This window comes from Oryctolagus cuniculus, chromosome 4 (genome assembly GCF_051225735.1).
Source record: "Oryctolagus cuniculus isolate XC-2025 breed Fujian yellow rabbit chromosome 4, ASM5122573v1, whole genome shotgun sequence".
Taxonomy (NCBI): domain Eukaryota; kingdom Metazoa; phylum Chordata; class Mammalia; order Lagomorpha; family Leporidae; genus Oryctolagus; species Oryctolagus cuniculus.
Window position 1 is genome coordinate 87,927,023 of NC_142870.1, and position 17,764 is coordinate 87,944,786.

A 17,764-nucleotide genomic window follows, 5' to 3' on the forward strand; every position below is an offset into this window, starting at 1 on the left:
ACAGTTTTTGATAGACAAATTTTGGAAGGTTATAGTGTTCTTGGTTCTGTCTTATCCCTTTCCAAGCCTTTGCAAGGGCTACAACAAGGAAATTCAACTCATTCAAGCATATGTCCTAAGAAGAGATACTGACACAGCTGTGATAAAAAGGAACTTTAAGCAGGAGAAGAAAGAGACAAAATGTATTATCAGAAACAGAAGACACACTAAAAAGTATATTGTTGGGAGTGAATTGATCCAGGAGTTAAAGAGGGCTCTAAAGGTGGGAAATGAAGTCAGTTGCCTCAGTTGCCGGTAGGTATATGTTTTATGCCCTATTCTTTTATCACACCAGAGAGAAAGGAGGGGGGGGGACAATGTAGTGAATAAAGATTCTTCTGCATTTGGCACTGCTTTTTTACTGTTGTTGGCTTTTAGATGAGAATGACAATGGAAGAAATGAAGAATGAAGCTGAGACCACTTCCACGGATTCTGTGCTTCTCTGTGCAGCCACATATCCTGTGTTTAATGAGTTAGAGCAAGTAAATCTGTCTGCAGCTCAGAAACTGAGAGCTGCTTTTAGTAAGACTGAAAAAGACAATTCCTAGAGCAAGGGCAGTCTATTCAACAAATGGTGCTGCGAAAAATGGATTTACATGCAGAAGCATGAAGCAAGACCATACACCCTACACCTTACACCTTACACAAAAATCCACTCAACATGGATTAAAGATATAAATATATGACCCGACACCATTAAATTATTAGAGAACATTGGAGAAACCCTGTAAGATATAGGCACAGGCAAAGACTTCTTGGAAAAGACCTCAGAGGCACAGGCAGTCAAAGACAAAAGTAACTATTGGGATTACGTCAAATTGAGAAGTTTTGCTACTGCAAAAGAAAAAGTCAGGAAAGTGAAGAGGCTACGGACAGAATGGGAAAAAATATTTGCAAACTATGCAACCAATAATGGATTAAAACCAGAATCTACAAAGAGATCAAGAAACTCCATAACAACAAAACAAACAACCCAATATAAAGATGGGCCAAGGACCTCAATAGACATTTTTCAAAAGAGGAAATCTAAATGGCCAACAGACACATGAAAAAATGTTCAAGATCACTAGCAATCAGGGAAATGCAAATCAAAACCACAATGAGGTTTCACCTCACCCCAGTTAGAATGGCTCACATTCAGAAATCTAACAACAGATGCTGGCGAGGATGTGGGGGAAAAGGGACACTAACCCACTGTTGGTGGGGATGCAAACTGATTAAGCCACTATGGAAGTCAGTCTGGAGATTCCTCAGAAACCTGAAGATAACCCTACCATACAACCCAGCCACACCACTCTTTGGAATTTACCCAGAAGAAATTAAATTGGCAAATAAAAGAGCTGTCTGCACCTCAATGTTTATTGCAGCTCAATTCATAATAGCTAAGACATGGAACCAACCTAAATGCCCATCAACAGTAGACTGGATAAAGATATTATGGGACATGTACTCTATAGAATACTTTACAGCAGTCAAAAACAATGAAACCCGGTCATTTGCAACAAAATGTAGGAATCTGGAAAACATCATGATGAGTGAATTAAGCCAGTCCCAAAGGGACAAATATCATATGTTCCCCCTGATCGGTGACAACTAAACAAGAACCTAAAGGAAACCTGTTGAAGTGAAATGGACACTATGAGAAACAGTGACCTGATCAGCTCTTGTCCTGACTGTCGAGGAACAACTTAATACTTTATCCCTTTTAGTATTTTTTTTTGTTTTGGTTAATACTATTGGTTGAACGCTGTAAATAACACATAATTATTCTTAGGTGTTTAAATTTAACTGAAAAGTGATCCCTTTTAAATATAAGAGTGGGAACAAGAGAGGGAGGAGATGTACAGTTCGGCACATGCTCACTTGGACTTACCCCTAATGGTAGAGCTAGAAACATACCAGGGGATCCCAATTCAATCCCAGAAAGGTGGCATGTACCAATGCCATGTTACATGTTAAAGTGATCGTTTAAGTTCATAATTGATCCAAAAGATAGGATTAAGTGTCAAAGGGATTACATAAATAAGACCAGTGTCTGCAAATAATAATTGATATAATTAAAAAGGAGAGAATGATCCTACATGGAAAGCAGGATACACAGCACACTCATAGAAGAACAAATGCCCTAAACAGCACTCTGGCCTCAGAATCAGCCCTTAAGGCATTTGGATCTGGCTAAAAAGCCCATGAGAGTTTCAAAGGCATGGAAAGCCATGACACAGTGGCAAAAAAAAAAAAAAAAAAAAAAAAAAAAAGAAAGAAAAGAAAAAAAAAACCTACATGAAAGGTCTCTGTGAGTGAGATCCCAATGGAAAGAACAGGCCATCAGAGAAGGAGGTACCTTTCTCTGAAGGGAGGAGTGAACTTTCTCTTTGATTATGGCCTTGTCTAAATAAGATCAGAGTTGGTGAACTCAAGAGGCTTCCATAACCTCGGCAACTCATGACAAGGGCCTTAGGTGATTACTGACATCATAAATAAGAGTGTCAATTGTTAAATCAACAACAGGAGTCACTCTGCATCTGCTCCCCATGTAAGAGCTCTGTCCTTAATGTGTTGTACTATGTGAATTAACGGTATAACTAGTACTCAAACAGTACTCTAAACTTTGTGTGTCTGTGTGGGTGCAGTCTGTTGAAATCTTTACTTAGTATATACTAAGTAGATCTTCTGTATATAAAGAAAATTGAAAATGAATCTTGATGAAGAATGGGATGGGAGAGGGAGTGGGAGATGGACTGGTTGTGGGTGGGAGGGAGGATTTGGGGGAAAAAGCTGCTATAATTCAAAAGATGTACTTTGGAAATTTATATTTATTAAATAAAAGTTGAATAAAAAAGAATGAAAAAGTAAATCCAAGTCCCACACCAGATATCATTATGATGATGTTAGAGGCAAAAAAAAAAAAAAAAAGCATGAGGCCTAACTTCACTGAAACCTTTTTTTGAGTGGCACCTGATAATATGGAAATACATGATTGAATGACCAGAGGCAAAATTCCTGTACCTAAATGAAAAGGCATGGTCACTTAAGCATATTCATAGTAAGATCCCAGATGAAATCAAGGGAAGAATAAGATATCTGTAGACAGTCAAGGATATACCTAGTGCAACAAAAGAACTTCTTAATACAATGAATAATGTCTTCAAAAAATATCAATACCAGAGCTTCAGGGCACTTGAACACCAAAAGAATTCATAAAGTACTCCAAAAGTTTTAGTGATACTTTGAAGAATTATTTTAAAGATTGTAAGGCAATAAATATGTTTATACATGCCCTTCATCTAATTCATCAGACCCACTTGATACTTCAGACCTTTAAACCTGCAGTCTGAAAGTTGTATATGTTAAAAGATGTACTTTTTAATAAACAAAAGATTTAATATGCTTATAATATTCAAAAGTAAAAAGTCTGATGAGAGTTCATTATAAGATGTAATTTTCAGTGCAGTGTTGAACTGCTTTGTCTGGAAATTTTAAAGTCTGACTGCATAAATTATCAGTCTCTGCTGAAGGGATCTAATCCAGGGTATTGAATAGGATTATTGCTATTTTACACCATCTTTTTGTAAAATGTAGTTTAACCATAATCTCACAGTGAAGATTTTGCATTACTTTTGCTATTATCATTCTTTTAAGGATTATAAGATAAAAGAATTTCCACTGTAATGTGTCATTATATACCATTCCTTAAAATAATTATAAATATTTGTGATTGTTTTCTACATTTTGATTTAAAAGCAATATTTTGAAAGATAATGTAATAAGCAATAGCTAATAATTGGTGGCAAATATCCAATGAAGAGTTTACATCTGTTAAACATTTCCTTATTCCTTATTTAAAAACAAATATATTTATGTGTGTATGTGTGTGTTGTGTGTGTGTGTGATCAGAAGAGCAAAGCAACTTGGTGTAATGCCTACAGAACTTCTAATGGGAGCTTACTAACAGTTTATTAAGTAATGAAGCAACAAGAAATCTTTTAAAAAAGTATATAGGCATGTAATAAATGAAAATCACAACCAAAAATCTACCATTTAATTTAAAAATTTAGGAAAGTAATCATGGCTACAAAGGGTGATTCCAAAATGAAAATACACAAATTCCAGAAAAAGGCAAGGTGACAGGAAGAGGTGAAATAACTTCAGGAGCTGTCAAATTGAAAAAAAAAAAAAGGAACAATGGACATTGTGAAAAATGCAATAAGGGAAATTGAAAATATAAATAAGAAAATTAAATAAAGAACTAGAAGTAAAGCAATTATTGAAAATGATGACTATGCAATGAGATGAAAATGGAGAAAAGAAATAAATGAGATAGAGGGAAAATGACAGATATGAAAGACTGGGAAAGCAGATCAAATATAAGCATAACGTAATCTCTGAAGAAAAAAGCTGAAACAATGAAAGAGCAAACATTTAAAAATATCACTGAAGGAAATTTTTTTGGCATAAAAAAGCTTAAATTTACATCTTGAAGAGTAAATGATGTACAAGGAAAAGTGACTCAGATCAGTTAATGTTGCACTATTCCTTACATAGTTGTTTGTCTTTAAACAAAGAATCCTTTGATCAGTGGGAGAAAGTCGCTAATAAAGTGAAAAAGACATGTTGGCTTCAATTACTCAATAGTAAGATTCCACAGAAAAGATGGTGAAAAAACACCATTTAAGGAAATAAAATGTGATCCAAGAACTTGGCATCAAGTCAAGCTGAGTTCCAAGTACAAAGGGGACAGACTAACAGCTCAGGCAAAGAGTCTTTCTGGGGAAAACCAAAACAAAAAACAAATGGAGCAGGAGCAGTAGCCAAACGTGGAATAATGAGAGAAATTATAGGTAGCTGGAACTAAAAATGAAAGATAGCTGATTGTAAAACAAAGACTTTTTTATAATATTTTTAAAATTTTATCTAAGTTATACAAGTTTTATGTATTTCATATATACAGATTTAGGGACATAGAGGCACTTCCTACCCTACCCTCCCTCCCACCCATGCTCCAACCCTCCTTCCTCTTTTCTCTCCTATGCACACTCTTAATTTTTATAATGATCTGTTTTCAGTTCATTTTAAACTCATAAGGTTAACCTTACACTAAGTAAAGAATTCAATAAACAGTATGAAGAAAAAACACTGATCCTTAACAGTTGAGACAAAGGTTGCAAACACGCATCAAATCTCAAAATGTCCATTTCACTCCAATACATTACATTTCAGGTACTCTATTAGTTACTCCAAATTAGCAGGAACATATGATATCTGTCTTTTGGGACAGGTTTATTTCACCAAGTATAATGGTTTCCAGTTCTATCCATTTTCTTGCAAAAGACATCTTAAAAAGTTTAGGAATAGGTAGCCAGATATAATATAAATTGCATAAGAGCTGATGATGTTGAAAAATATAATTAATATGAATGAAAAGAACAAGGTAGAAAGAAGATAGATGTTTGAATAAAGCTAAGATAAAACTTCTCCACTGATAACTAGAATCCAAATGACAGCATCTAGTGTGACAGATAAAACAATGGAAGAATAGGCAACTTTTACAACCGAAAGGTAAATAATAAAGAGATAAAAAGGTAAATAGTATTGACTAAAATTGAGTAAAAAGCAAAAAGAAAACTATGGAGGCAGGCATTTGGTGCAACAGTTAAGTTGGCTCACATCCAAGCACCTGGGTCAAATCTCAATTTCTAGGACTCCATTCCAACATCCTGCCAATTTTTAGCCTGGGAGGCAGCAGAGGATGGCCCAAAGTATTGGATCCCTAAACCTTCTGCGAGTCCTAGATTGAGTTCTGGGCTTGAGTTCTGGTCTCCTGGCTTTAGTTGCCTGGCTATGGCTGTTTTGAGATTTAGGGAGTGAGACAGCAGATGGAAAGTCTCTCTCTGTCTCTCTGCCTTTCAAATAATTGAAAATAAATAAATAACATTTAAAAACAGAAAGCACAAGTATACACTGTACAGACCTAGAAAACTAAGAATATTATATAATTATAAAGTTATAAAGGTGGTTATGAGAAAAATAATGCTGTCTTAAATATCAGAAGTACTACAAATAGGGAAAGATAAGGAATTTCAGGAGATTTAAAAAAGTAAAACCAGACAGCATAATATAAAATTGGTAAAAAAAAAAAAAAAAAAACAAACATATCTGCAACACATATAAATGTAAACAAGCCTAGTTCTCCTATTAAGGATTGCACACTGAAGCACAAATGAAGTATATGCACACAAAAATTTACAACTAAAGATAATTCAATGACATGAAATTTGTCCATTTAAGAAAAAACAACAGAAGATGATTCAAAAATTTAACACAGAGGGAAGACAATGGTGTGTTAAACCATTGCAGAGCCGGAATATTTGAATCATAATGTAAGTATCAGACAAAGTTGACATTAGCATAAAGATAGAAAAGTGGGGACACAGTACATGAGTGGCAGAATTAATATACATTAATATTATAATACTCTTTATAACATAGAAATTCCAAGCGATAAAGAAATACTAGTTCAAAACACATTGAAAATGCTTGGGGTTCTGCCTCCCATGTGGGAAATCTGTATAGAAATCTTGGCCCCTGGCTTTGGCTTGGTGTAGCCTTCATCGTTGTGGGCATTTAAAGAGTGAACCAGTGAACAGAAGATACATTGTCTCTCTCTCTCTCTCTCTCTCTCTCTCTCTCTGCCTTTCAAATAAAGGAATAAATCTTTAAAAATTATTTCTTAATTTATCAGTATATTAACATATGTAACACTATTATAGAATAGGGTTTATTCCAGAAATGCAAGAATGTTTAATTCTCACAAGTTATAATATCATGTTAAAAAAATCAACATGATCTTACAAAAACTTTTAAAAGAACACTGAAGTCAGAAGCCAGTAGCCAGGAGAAGCTTGAAGTTCTCTATGTTTCTGTTGTAAATGAAGTCAACTCCTATGGAATTTATTAGGAGCTATTTTATTGCTGCTTTTTCCTTCCAGTAATAATCTCATTGACATACCTGTAGAACTGACAGTGAACACAGTGGAAGGCTTGTCTCTGAGTGAAACACTCACAGTAGGAGTTTCTGATAGGTTATGGGGAGGACAGAGGCCAGAAGCCTAGATCATGCCTTCATTTGTCTCATCTGGAATAGAAACTTGCACTGAACCACTATTACACAAGTCAGTCAAGAGAGATTAGGGAACTAGTATTAGCACATTGGCTTCAAGGTAGAATCTCCTTTTCATAAGTGGATAAGTGGACACTATCCAGAAGAAGATAACCCTCATTTGTCAATTGGATTTGCCCAAGACTTGCCTTAACAACAGGTAACATGGAATGGACAAGTGATTTTAAAGAATCATGTATTTCAGGAGGATAGTTCTATGAAGGCTGCAGTGAAAGAGAGCCCTATATTTCTTCATGAGCTGAAGTGAACTCTCCATATTACTGAGATGAGTAGATCGGAGAGGTGATCTTTGTCCCAATGCCATAGATTCTGGCCTTGCTTGCCCAAGTTTCGTGGACTGTCTTGAATCAATTTTTTATCAATTTGCTTCTGTCCCTTAGGAAGTTTTCCAGAAGCTTTATTTTCTTTTTAATTTTCGTCATTTTTACCCTGAAGCAGGTCATCATTGTTGCTCATACTGACATGCCAGGAGTCAATCTCCTAAACATTTATTCTGAACTGGAAATCTGGACAAAAATAATATTTTTAGTTTATCAGATTAGGAAAACATAAATGTATTTCAATGAACCCTGTTGATTTTCTGTGAACAAACAGGCCTTTCTAAAAGTTTTATATTGAGTATAAATTTGCATGACCTCTAGAGAAGGAAGCCTGGAAAAATAAGCATTACAAACATATTTATCCTTTGATTTAGTCCTACACACATATCAGCATGCATAACATTATATCTAAAGCAAAATTTTGTAAGTAATGGAATAACATAAACAGAGAAATAAAATTTATAAAAATAAATTTTTATAGTCACATGAAAACAGTCCCATGATATATTCCATAAAATAAAATAGGGTAGCGGACACATGATAACTTCTGTGAAGGAAATGAAAAGGGGAATATAAATATATACACACACATATTTACCATGAAATAAGTAAATACTGGTGAAAATCATTAAAGAGTATGGTAAATGTAGGCATATTTGGAAGTTAAATCTACACTGTGCTTTTAAACCATAGAAAACTATCACCCATATTAAAGAATTACTATTTCAAAAATTATCAAAACAGAGTTTGTAGTAGGGTAAAATTACTGGGCAGGAAATGATCTTGGGTATTATCAGGCTCAAATCTTGAAACTCAAGGGAGGAACAAAGGCCAAACCAGGAAAGAGGACTTATTCTGGGACACAAGGCAAGTCCTTGCAGACTAGATAAGCACTCATATGTTCCAATTGTAAATTAGGCCTCTGTCAACATCTACATATCTGCTTTTCACATTAGGAAATACTGTAATTTTTTTCTTTTACTACAGAATATGGGAAGGAAGCATCATGCTGAAACCTAACATATTCTGAGCTCTGTCTTCTCTGTATTGCCATTGGATCACCCAGAATGTGTGGCTTTCTTAGTAGCAGCATCCACAACACCTCTAATGAAGACATGACAGCTCTTCATGCTAAGAATCCCTCATAAAATATTCACAAAAGCAGGCCCTGAATGTTCACATTCCTGCAGTAGTTTCTTCTTGTAACCCCATCAATTTTTTTTCCATTTTTTAAAGATTTTATATATTTACTGGAGAGGTAGAGTTACAGACACAGAGAGGGAATGATAGAGAGAAAGGACTTCCATCCACTGGTTCACTCCACAAAGGCATGCAATGGCCAGAGCTGAGCCGATCTGAAACCAAGAGCCAGAAGCTTCTTCCAGGTCTCCTGCATGGGTGTAGGGGTCCATGCACTTTGGGCCATCTTCTTCTACTGCTTTCCCAGACCATAGCAGAAAGCTGGATCAGAAAGGGAGCAGCTGGGATACAAACCGGAGTCCATATGGGATGCCGGCACCACAGGCAGAAGCTTAGCCCACGATGCCACAGTGTCAACCCCATTTTTTTTTCTTTTTAGTCATATTAGAAATACTGTCTCTGCATCTGTACAACTTGGTGATAACGTAAGAGCCCTAACCTCATTTATTTCCTCAGTAGCTCTGCAAAACATCCTATTGCCCTAGAGATAATAGGAATGGTATCTGTGTTATTGATTTCTTTGTTCTAGATAAAAGCTTGAGAGAACAAGACTTCACTAAGGCAAGTTAGACACTATCTATTGATTATGTATTAATATATTGGTTATTCCCACTTCACAATATGTATGAAATTGGGTTATTTTTTCTATCCAATCTTTCCATGTAAATCTCCCCTCCAGCTATATACAATCTCTGAGTTTTAATGGTTGCTTGTTAACTCCACCAACTATGAAATTAGACATGTGATACAGAAGTGGCCAAACAGAATATTCCATACCCCTAACCACAGAGAGTTGATCAGCAATGGGCCCATCACTCAGGTATGGCCAATGAGAACACATAGCACTTTGCCAGGGCTATCAAGTAAAACCTTACCTTTTTGCTGGGGTTTCTAATCTGAAAAAATGTGTAACCCTAGAGATTCCAATAGTCAACTTCATTTCCACATCAAAATAATCTGAATGAAAATCAATGTAGGGAAATGAGAATTGAAGAGAAAGACTCCTGAAGACAATGTTTAAGCATATATGCCTGAAATTTCATCCCTTGAACTTCCCAGTTCTAAAAATAATATTATTTTCTTAGTAGTTGTATAAGCCTATATTTGAGTATCTTGAGTGCTTATAGCTCAAAGAATCCTAAAATAGAAATTATAATATTAATTTTGATGCCAACATATTTTCTTCACTGTAATGCTCTCCTGTGAATATTGTGCATTGTTATTTACTTTATCCCATATAAGCAACACGAAAATAGAAAGAGTTCATTAGGGGAGCAGATGTTCAACATGGCATGTTCCCTACTTAATCTAAAAATCTCTGGAGCATTGGCGTGGTTTTTTTTAAGCAGAATGGTATTTTAGAGAGAAAAATGAGCACTAGAAATAACAGTCTGTATTATTCTTGCAAGTGATGAAACAACATCATAATACTATCTTCACCTTTCTAGTTCATAGCAAGCCTTTAAGGTAGACAGTGTGGTATAATCTCATTTTGAAAACGAACACAGTTCCAAAAACCATGCTTTTTCCCAGATCACAGAGTTAAGGAAGGAAGCAAGAATTGAACACTGGTGTTTCCATTTATTCTTTGTGTTTACTTTATGCTGCATTTACTTAGATAAGGATGAAATCTGCTTGTTAAATACAACAATCTAAATTGCAATGTTATCACTTTTACATGAGCCTCAGAAAACACATGAATTTTCTCTCTTACATTTGCAACCTGGTAAACCTTTATGTTTTACAGTTTCTCCACCAGGACTATCCAGAAAATCTGTGTTCATATTATACAGAGAGATTGATTTTGCTCACCAATTTAAGAAACATAATTTCAAAAAATATTATTTATGAAGAGTGCAGGGGAAATTTCTTTTACTCATAAAAGGAAAGAAAATAACTCTTACAGAATTGCCTGAGGCTGCTTTAAGGTAATTTAACTTGACTCAAACAGCATTTACAGAGTTGACACACTTGTAAGCCCTACGAAATAATGCTAGATGCTATGGTGGTTAAAGATGAAGAAAGTTATCAAGATGGGTAAGGCACAACCCTCAACTGAGAAGACAAAAGTTGCTGCTGGGGCCACCATTGTGTCACAGCGGGTTAAAGCCCTGGTCTGCAGCACCAGCATCCCATATGGCGCTGATATGAGTCTCTACTGCTCCACTTCTGATCCAGCTCTCTGCTATGGCCTAGGAAAGCAGTAGCAGATGGCCAAGTCCTTGGGCCTCTGCACCCACATGGAAGACCCAGAAGAAGCTCCTGGCTCCTGGCTTTGGATCAGCATAGCTCTGCCCGTTGCAGTCATCTGGGGGAGTGAACCAGTGGATGGAAGACCTCCCTCTCTGTCTCTCTGCCTCTGCCTCTCTGTAACTCTGCCTTTCAAATACATAAAATAAATTAAAAGAAAGAAAGAAAGAAAGAAAGAAAGAAAGAAAGAAAGAAAGAAAGAAAGAAAGAGGACCAGCACTGAGGCACAATGGGTTAAAGCCCTGGCCTGAAGCACTGGCATCCCATATGGCCACCGGTTTGAGTCCCGGCTGCTCCTCTTCCAATCCAGCTCTCTGCTATGGCCTGGGAAAGCAGTACAAGATGGCCCAAATCCTTGGGCCCCTGCTCCCATATGGGAGACTCAGAGGAAGCTCTTGGCTTCTGGTTTCGGATCAGCGCAATTCTGGCCATTGCGGCCATCTGGGGAGTGAACCAGTGGATGGAAGACCTCTCTCTATGTCTCTATCTCTCTCTGTAACTCTTTCAAATAAATAAAATAAATCTTTAAAAAATAGGAACTTCTCAGACTACAGTGACTGGAAATTATTGCAAAAAAAAAAAAAAGAAAGGGGGGCGGAGCCAAGATGGCGGAATAGTGAGGGCGCGCACCGATAGTCCAGGAAAATTTAGTTTAATAAAAGGGGAGTTACGGTAGCTGCAGAAAAAGAACCAGGAAAAAATTGCAGGGGAAACCCTTCTGGATGGAGCAGCCGTGAATAGGAGGACCTACTGGGAGAACAAGGTCGCCCACCCCGCGGAAGCCAAGTCGTGGGACCGAGCCGCAGAAGCCCCAGGGTCTGCGCGCCAGTGCTCCAAGGGGAGTGCATGCCACACAGACAACAGCGGGGAGACTTGGGACACTCAGGGCTCCAAGTCCACACATCAGCGCTGGAAGGGGAGGTGAGCTCAATAACCCGAGACATTGGTGGGGAAACGGGGGTCAGAATCTAGAGGGGGGCCGGAAAGTGCAGCAAACTCACTACCGGAAAGAAGGAAAAAAAAAAAAGCTTCGGGGTTTCTCTTCCCCCTAACCTTGCAAAGGTTACAAGGCTGCAAGGCTTGAAGAATTCCCAAGAGACAAAGAGCAGGCCTCCTCTCTGGATTTACATATCAATGGGGGAGAGCTAAGGAACTGAGTCACTACAATTCAGTAGCCTAGGCAACCCAGTGGGAGTCCAGAGGAGCCAAAGACTGGAAGCTAAATACCATCAATTCTGCACAGCCTTGCCCTGAGGTGTTACTTACCCCCTGAATAAATAAAATAAATAAATAAATAAAAAGAGAGAGATTTACCACGCATAACCTGAGGGTGTCACCTTTGCACACCCTTAACCAGGAAGAACCAGGCAGAGCTCTCAGGCCGCACCCATCTCAAGCCTCCAAGGCTCCTCCAACAGCAGGCAGTCCACTTAACACGGACACAGTATAAAAAAAAAAAAAAAGAAAAAAAGAAAAAAAAAAACGCACAGTGACGCAAGAAGAATTAACTATGCCGAGTAACAAACACAGAAATAGAGGGAGCAAGATCAACGATGACACTATGATGCCTCCAAATAAGCAAAACACCCCAAGCCAAGAGTATGAAGATGATGAGATAGAAGAAATGCAAGATACGGATTTCAAAAAATTTATGATAAGAACATTTAGAAGTTTTCAAAAGCAAATCCTTGAACTACAGAAATCCTTGATGGACAAGATTGAAAATCTCTCTCGTGAAAATGAAATTTTAAGGAAGAGTCAAAATGAAACTCAGAAACTAGTAGAACAGGAAAGTGTTATAGTGAAGAGAAATCAAAATGAAATGAAGAGCTCAATAGATCAAATGACAAATACATTAGAAAGCCTTAAAAACAGAATGGGTGAAGCAGAAGAGAGAATATAAGACTTAGAAGATAGAGCACAGGAAAACATGCAGTCAAACCAAAGAAAAGAAGAGGAAATTAGAAATCTAAAAAATATTGTTGGGAATCTACAGGATACTATTAAAAAAACCAACATTCGAGTTCTAGGAGTTCCTGAAGGCATGGAGAGAGAGAAAGGATTGGAAGGCCTTTTTAGTGAGATACTAGCAGAGAACTTTCCAGGTTTGGAGAAGGACAGAGATATCCTAGTACAGGAAGCTCATAGAACCCCCAATAAACATGACCAAAAGAGATCCTCACCACGACACGTGGTAATTAAACTTACCACAGTGAAACATAAAGAAAAGATCCTAAAATGTGCAAGAGAGAAACGTCAGATTACTCTCAGAGGATCTCCAATCAGACTCACAGCTGACTTCTCATCAGAAACCCTACAAGCTAGGAGGGAATGGCGAGACATAGCACAGGTGCTAAGAGAGAAAAATTGCCAGCCCAGAATATTATATCCTGCCAAACTCTCATTTGTGAATGAAGGTGAAATACAGACCTTTCATAGCAAACAGAAATTGAAAGACTTTGTGGCCACTCGTCCGGCCCTGCAAAAGATACTTAAAGATGTGCTACACTCAGAAACACAGAAACACGGCCATCAGTATGAAAGAAGGGAAAGGAAGAACACCTACCAGTAAAAGAGCATGGGAAGCTCAAAGCATATACTAGAAAATATTTCCGGGAAAATGGCAGGGCAAAGTCACTACGTATCAATAGTCACATTGAACATTAATGGTCTGAATTCTTCAGTTAAAAGACACCGTTTGGCTGACTGGCTCACAGAACACAACCCAACTATTTGTTGCCTACAAGAAACACATCTCTCTAACAAAGATGCATGCAGACTGAAAGTGAAAGGTTGGAAAAAGATATTCCATGCCAACAGAAACCAAAAAAAAGCAGGTGTAGCCATATTAATATCAGACAAAATAAACTTTAATACAAAAAATGTTAAGAGAGACAAAGAGGGACACTATATAATGATTAAGGGTTCAATTCAACAGGAAGATGTAACTATTATAAATGCATATGCACCTAATTACAGGGCACTGGTCTATTTCAAAGATATGTTAAGGGACTTAAAGGGAGATTTAGATTCCAATACAATAGTACTGGGGGACTTCAATACTCCACTCTCAGAAATAGACAGATCATCCGGACAGAAGATCAACAAGGAAACAGCAGATTTAAAAAAAAAAAAAAAAAAAAAAAAAGAAGACAAAAGGAATAGCATTGTTGGTAGTGTAATACAGTGTCTTTCTGAAGGTTGAAGATTGAAAAACCACAGAAGTCCTTCCACTTTTGGAAAAAGGGTAATATTCTTTTCTTATTAAGTGCTTCAAAATATATCTGAGGAAGGCATAATGTTAGAGCTGGAAGTTAGGAAACCAAGAACAAGATGCAAGGGTTGCTTTTGCAGGTACATTGTTGCCTCCCATGGGGACACATAGCTGTGGACGCACTGTATGTTAGATGCCAGAACCCCTGGCATTTCTGTTTACAAAACCCAGACCTCAGCAACCAGGCTTGCATGAATATGGCTTGCAAGGGGAAAACTGCTTCCTTACATTGCTAGTTTAAGAATCAATATGTTGTAAGGATGTTTCCAGTTGAGAGCATCTGGGACACTTGCTTCTATCCCTGCTGCAAAGAAGACCAGGAGGACAAATTTCTGGGTCCTACAAATTAAAATAAATAATAAAAATAACAAAATTGAGAGAAATTATTCAAACATAGGAAAGATGCTGAAAGGCTTATGAAATTTTCTAAACTTACACATGTCTACAATATAAGCTAGAGAAAACACAAAAAAGTATGAAGGTTTTTACTGGGGGAAAAAAATAATAAATATCCTTTTCCTGGAAGAAGAATCAGATACTTGGAAGTAATGAGTTTTTAAAAATACTACTTTAAGCAGAAGTTAGGTAGGAAAATCACACTTCATGATGCTAAGACTCTACTCCCTCCATGAAAGGCTCCCACAACACTTAGCTCCCTACCCTGTGGCTGTTTTGGGTGGCTACACACTGAAGATGACATTAGATGTGTTCAAGGTAGCTTTAAGAAGGTAATGATACTAAAACGCTAATTGTTCCACCATGACTTGCAATGTCATTCATAGGTGTGAAACTCTAAACTGAATCCAAGTGTAGAAGTCTATTTATAAATACCTGAGACAGACTACTTCAAACAGATAAGAGGTTTATTTTGGCTTATGGTTCTGGAGGAACAAGGTCTAGGAACCTCATTTGGTGATTACTTTCTTGCTTCTAGAGTCTCACATCAGCACAGAGCATCACAGGCAAGAAACAAGCCACTGTAATTCAGTCACAGGGGTCCATATGGAAGACCTCAGAGGAGAGCAGTTGTAATCACTTCCAAAAACCACCTCTAATGAACACAGCCAGTTTAAGCTTACAACCTCTTAATATCTCACAGTGGGAATTAAACTCCAGCATGAGTTTGGGTGGACAAACCATCTTTAAGCCTTGCTACCAAGCATATTAAAATAACTTCAATTGTATAAAACAAAATCCCCAAATGTTAAATTAACAGCTGAAAGTCTAGTGACAAAGCAAGTAAAGTCAGTTCACATTCAACGTTTTGAAGAGAGATCTCCAGAAGTGCTGAGTCTGAGAGCCCTGAGCTGTCCTAACACTGGTTCTCAACAAAGCTCTCACCCCTCTTTTACATATATGACAAGCAGAGCATTAGAGAAGTGGGCCAGTTTCTTTTAAAAGAGAGTTAGATGTCATGATTAACATGTTTTCCTGGGAGGCAAATGACAGAATATCACAAGAACACAGTTGTGTGCAGTACCCATACCCTCACTCCAGCCTGTTCCTTCCCATAAAAATGGCAAACTTCCAGGTGGACTGCTCACCAAGCACACACTGAATTTCTTCTATTTAAGTCTGAAAGAGAAAATAGGGAACCAGTTCTTACTTTCACTTGCTAAATACCGTCTACATCATTTAAATGATAATTTTATTATTTTATGAAATTCATTCAATTAAGAAGACCAAGTAGAATCATTTAAAATGAGATTAGCAATTATAATTTTATCTGTGATAAAACATGAGATACAAAATATCATTAACATATCAGTTATATTTTTATTTACTTTTTTAATTTTAATTTTTAATTAATTTTTAACAGATTCAATGTGATCTGTAGATACAAGTCTAAGAATATGTCAAATTTTAACAATGAATTTTTTGTTTCCATTTTGTCATTTTATTTATATTTTACTCTCTTTTCCTCTATAACTTCCTGGATATTTCAAATCATCCATAAACATATACATTATGTTATAATTAGAAACTTAAATAAAAGGTTTAGCTTAGGTTGCCAAAAGTCACAGTTACTGGAGTGTCATATAAAATGTGTGATAACTCATCAGTATCTTAAATATTTAAAATCCAAAGAAAATTATTTTCTAAATAATAATTTTTTAACCATTTGCAAAGTTGAACTTTCTAAATGTAACTCTCTTCATTGAAAATAAATGGCAAGAATAATAAGGACTACTTAACTTTCTCAATGACTCAAATCAACATTATCACATCCACTATACATTCAAAGCAGTCTACTGCTGTTTACTGCAGCGTTTAATGATTCTAGATCATTCAACTTCTGAGCCCTTTTATCAACATACTGCCCCCCCCTTGGTCTACATCTCTGTAGTTTTGGTCATCACTCCTTAATGCCAACAATGTGCTTTCTTACTCTTACTCTCTCCTCACTGGTAGAAAAGTGAATACAAATTCATATATTTTGGCATCAGAAATCCTGTATTTGAATTTAGATTCCAGGTTCCTGATCTAATAACTTGATATGTTACAGCATAAATTTCCTCTTCTATGTAGAGGGGATAGTAATGCAATATATAGGTATAATAATAGTAACCAACAAAGTTGTTAGAAAATTAAAATAGTTGGGACATGTTAAAGCAGTTTTCCAATTCTAAAGCATTATGAAAAAGATTTTTATTATTTCCAATTGTAAAGACGTTTTAATCAGCTCTCATCAGAAAAGCTCAGATAGACCCATGAAGTATAATTAGAATAAAAATAAAACTCAGTAAATGAGTTTTATGCCAGGGATATGAATTGAACCAAAGACAGAAAGTTTCATTTATTCGAAACACATATTTTCCAAAAATTTTAGTATTCTGAAATTCAGGCTCTGTCTTAACTGATGGTGTCTTGCAATTTCTATGGCCTACTGGCAGTGATAATGGAACCTTTACCTCTCCAAGTGCAAATATCAAAGTAGCACTCTTACAGCTTGCAAAATGGGCATGTGCATCTTGAAAGTTAGCCCCAGACTAACCAGTGAAACACATTTCGACAAAAAGCTTCCCCATCGATTTTCCTAATGGTACAGAAAGTGATATTTTGAGAAATGGCATGGACATGGAAAACTGTCGATTCAAACACAATCCAGAAAAGTCACACTGTGAATGGGAAGAGTTTAAGGAAAATTTAACCCAACGTTTTTTTGTATTAAAATTTCATGCATGCATCAAAGTGAAATATAATTTTAAAACTGTCAAAAACAACTTTAAAAGCTTTGCTAATAAGCACAGAATAACTACAAATTGATACGGAAGCATGCATAATTTTATTGGCAACATATTTCTCTCTTAGTTGTACAAATAGTAATGACACATCTTACAATCAGTGGTGTTTTAGATACACGAAATAGGGCAAATGCCTTCCTGTTTTGTTATTGTTGCTTAATCCTAAATACTTCATCATGCTGTTTTAGGAATAATGGCATTCTTTCACAAATTTGTGGAACCTTTATCAAATCCCAGAAAATGCCAATATATCCAAAA

General features: G+C 36.5%; 1 pseudogene; it reads left to right on the forward strand.

Annotated features, from left to right (window-relative positions):
* Positions 1-423: 423 nt before the first annotated feature.
* On the forward strand, positions 424-3,375 carry LOC100342309 (programmed cell death protein 10-like; annotated as a pseudogene).
* Positions 3,376-17,764: the final 14,389 nt, after the last annotated feature.